Below are 4,065 nucleotides of genomic sequence, written 5' to 3'. Positions count from 1 at the left end.
CAGGAGGACCTGAGTTCAAATCTGCTCTCAGACACTTAACATTTACTAGCTGTGTGACTCTGGGCAAGTCATTTAATCCTAATTGCCTCACCAAAAACAAAAACAAAAACAAAAACCAGAGCAGGATTTATTTAACAAGAACGAACTTAAGCACAAACAGGATCAGTAGGATCAAGGGAAAGGAAATAAAATGGGGAAAAGGGAAATTATACAACCTGAACAACACCACTGCCCAGGAATCACCTGAGAACACACAGCAGTGTCCTGTCACCTTCCAGCTTCAAGCTAGAATAGCAGAAAACTTCCCTCCTTCCCAGCAGACCCCAGGCTCACCACACACAGCCTCCAGACAATTGGCTGGACACTCTGACAGTCACATGACTGCCCCCACTAGGCTTCTAATCATTATAATTTTGACAGGCCCATGTAGGCTTCAGTGAGTGGTGATGAAGTGAGGTGCCAGCACCATGGCAAGGGCTACAATCAGTGGGTGGAGCACCATGCAGTTTGCAGAGCCCCAGGCCTGTGCCTGTGCCAAGGTTTTTTTTTAATTCTAGCCAAAAGATGGGGTAATAAAAACCTCAAATAACAATTAATTCTTTACACCATAGATCTGAGAGGTAAACTACTCCTTCCTCTCCTAATTTACCTATGGTATCACCCTTTATGTCTAAATCATGTACACATTTTGACCTTATTTTGGTATATGGTGTAAGATGTTGGTCTATGTCTAGTTTCTGCCATACTATCTTCCAGTTTCCCAGAGTTTTTGTCAAATAGTGAATTCTTATCCCAGAAACTGGAGTCTTTGGGTTTATCAAACAGTAGATTACTATATTAATTTACTGCTGTGTCTCCTGTGCCTAACCTATTCCAATGATCCACCACTCTATTTTTTAACCAGTACCAAATAGTTTTGATGAATGCTGCTTTATAATATAGCTTCAGATTTTATATAGGCTAGCCCACCTTCCTGTGCATTTTTTTTATTAGTTCCCTTGATATGCTTGATCTTTTCTTCTTCCAGATGAATTTTGTTATTATTTTTTCTAACTCTATAGAATAATTTTTAGGTAGTCTGATTGGTTTTGGCACTGAATAAGTAAATTAATTTAGGTAGAATTGTCATTTTTTTATATTAGCTTGGCTTATTCATGAGAAATTAATATTTTTCCAATTATTTGGATCTGATTTGATTTGTGTGTAAAGTGTTTTGTAATTGTGTTCATAGAGTTCCTGGGTTCTTCTTGGCAGGTAGACTCTGAAGTATTTTATATTGTCTGCAGTTATTTTAAATGGAATTTCTCTTTCTATCTCTTGCTGCTGGACTTTGTTGGTCATGTATAGAAATGTTGATGATTTATTTTATATCCTGCAACTTTGCTAAACTTGTTAGTTGTTTCAAGTAGTTTTTTCATTGATTCTTTAGGATTCTCTAAGTATACCAACATATCATCTGCAAAGAGTGATAGTTTTGTTTCCTCCTTACCTATTCTGATTCCTTTAATTCCTTTTTCTTCTCTGATTGATAAAGCTAACACTTCTAGTAAAATATTAAGTAATAGAGGTGATGATGGACATCCCTGTTTCACCCCGATCTTATTGGGAATGCCTCTAACTTGTATCTGTAACATATATTGTTTGCTGATGGTTTTAGGAAGATACTGCTTATTATTTTAAGGAAAGCTCCACCTATTCCTATTCTCTCTATTGTTTTTAATTAGGAATGAGTGCTGCGTTTTGTCAAATACTTTCTCTGCATCTATTGGAATAACCTTATAATTTTGGTTAGTTTTGTTATTGATGTGGTTGATTATGTTGATAGTTTTCCCAATGTTGAACCAGCCTTGCACTACTGGTATAAATCCTACCTGGTCATAGTGTATTATCTTGGTAATGAATTGCTGTAATCTCCTTACTAATATTTTATAGGAACTTATATTCTGTTTTGGGGGGGTTTTGCAGGTAATGGGGGTTAAGTGACTTGCCCAGGGTCACACAGCTAGTAAGTGTCAAGTGTCTGAGGCCAGATTTCAACTCAGGTACTCCTGAATCCAGGGCCAGTGCTTTAACCACTGTGCCATCTAGCTGCCCCCAGGAACTTACATTCTAATGTCGGGAGATAATAAACAAACTGAGGCAGGAAAATGGGGGGTGGGAGGGCACAGAGGAAGGAAGACAAGTGGATATCTTGTTCCATGGAATAGAAATGAAACTAGTCAGAGAAGCAGATGTACAGTAGAGTGAGTCCAAAAGTCCAGTTTCTGTCCTCTATAAAGGACAGTATTTGGAGAAGTTTGGTATCCTACCACCCAGACCTTTCTCTCTCTCTCTCTCTCTCTGTTTTTCTGTCTGTCTGTCTATCTATCTGCCACTCATTCAATATTCCCAACATATTTAAATTCAATATTTATAATATGAGGATCTATGGATGGAAGAGGACTGATCCAAACCATTGAACTGCATCTCATCCCCACCCTCTCCTTTTGTCAAGGTACCTTCACCCAAACCTAGAGGTATGGCCCACAGAGAAATTGACCTCTCAACCATTGACTTTGTTACCCTTGGCCCTTGGGGAGTAGGTCACAGCATTAGGCTGCATATGTCATCCCTATTTATTGTTGTAATTATATACTTCTAACCATCTGTATAAAACTGCTACCATTTTCATTTGGTTCTTGGATACTTTCTAAATGTCACTGATGGAGTTTTTGAGTGTTATTTTCCTGATAAACCCTGATTGTTTTTATTAAATAATTTTACATAGCATGGTGATTTTTAGGAACACATTATAGCAGAACTATGTTACTGAAGACTTGAACAGAAAGACAAATAGATAAGGAGTTCAGAAACAGGTCATAAGCATGGCACTGTGCCCCCCCCTCTTTCCAAAGACTTTGCTTCCATCAAGACTCAGCTAAGAGGCAACTAGAAGGCACAGTGGATAAAGCACCAGCCCTGGATTCATCAGGACCTGAGTCCAAATTCAGCCTCAGACACTTGACACTTACTAGCTGTGTGACCCTTGGCAAGTCACTTAACTCCATTGCCCCAGAAAAAAAAAAAGCCCCAGCTTAAGCTCCCTCTTTTGATCTCATGTTGCTGCAGTGTGGAGGGGCAGTAGTGAGAGGCGGTGGCAGCAGAGGAAGTGGCAGCAGAATGATGGCCACCAGGGTATTTGGCCTCATTGGCATGTGGACTATTTCCACCTCTTCTTCTGTTCAGTCCCATGGTATTGTGAAGACTGAAGACTATAGTCTTCTAAGTTATGTTGATCATCAGGATTATTCCCTGCTGGATGTGGCTCATGTCAGGAATCTTTCATCCAGCCAGAAGGCTTTAAAAGAGAAGGAAAAGCAAGCATGGGATAAATTGTCTTCTGAAGAAAAAGTCCAGTTGTATCACATCTAATTCAATGAGACCTTTGCTAAAATGAATCAATCCTTAAATGATTGGAAAACAGTTGTTGGGGCTGCAGTGTCCTTCACTGGCTTTAGTGCTCTGATTGTCATCTGGGAGAAGAGCTATATTTATGGTCCTATTCTGCACACTTTTTCTGAAGACTGGCAGGCCATGAAGACCCAAAAATTGCTGGCCATGAAGGGGTTCAGTTCTCTGCCAAGTGGGACTATGACATGAAAGAGTGGAAGAAATAGAGGAAATTGGGGGTCCTGCTCCCTGTTTATTTGAAGCTCTTACTTGTTCCTTAATATATGTACAACCTTCAGCACATTTACCAGAACATTCTATGTTAAACATTAACTGTGAAAATATAAAACTGACTTGAAAAAAAAAGACTCAGCTTAATACCACCTTTTACTGGAGCCCTTACCTAGTCCCCTCAGCTTCTAGTGGCTTTTCCCCTAAGAATTACCTTCCATCTATTCTGTATGTACAAGTTCATGTATGTGTTATCTTTTCTATTATAATGTAAGTTTTTTGAGGGCAGGAACTAATTTTTTCATAATCCCCAGTATTTAACATAGTGCCTAGACATAACAAATCTTTAAGAAATGTGTAGTGATTGATTCATGAAATTGTTTCCATACTAAAGGGTTTACTGCT

At 38.9% G+C, this 4,065-nt stretch overlaps 1 pseudogene; it reads left to right on the top strand.

Moving 5' to 3' along the window:
- The first annotated feature begins 3,159 nt into the window (after positions 1 to 3,159).
- Positions 3,160 to 3,656, top strand: LOC122739819 (annotated as a pseudogene).
- Positions 3,657 to 4,065: the final 409 nt, after the last annotated feature.

This window comes from Dromiciops gliroides, chromosome 2 (assembly GCF_019393635.1).
Source record: "Dromiciops gliroides isolate mDroGli1 chromosome 2, mDroGli1.pri, whole genome shotgun sequence".
NCBI lineage: Eukaryota > Metazoa > Chordata > Mammalia > Microbiotheria > Microbiotheriidae > Dromiciops > Dromiciops gliroides.
The sequence above is the reverse complement of the archived record's forward strand: the minus strand, read 5'-3'. Positions and strand labels throughout refer to the sequence as shown.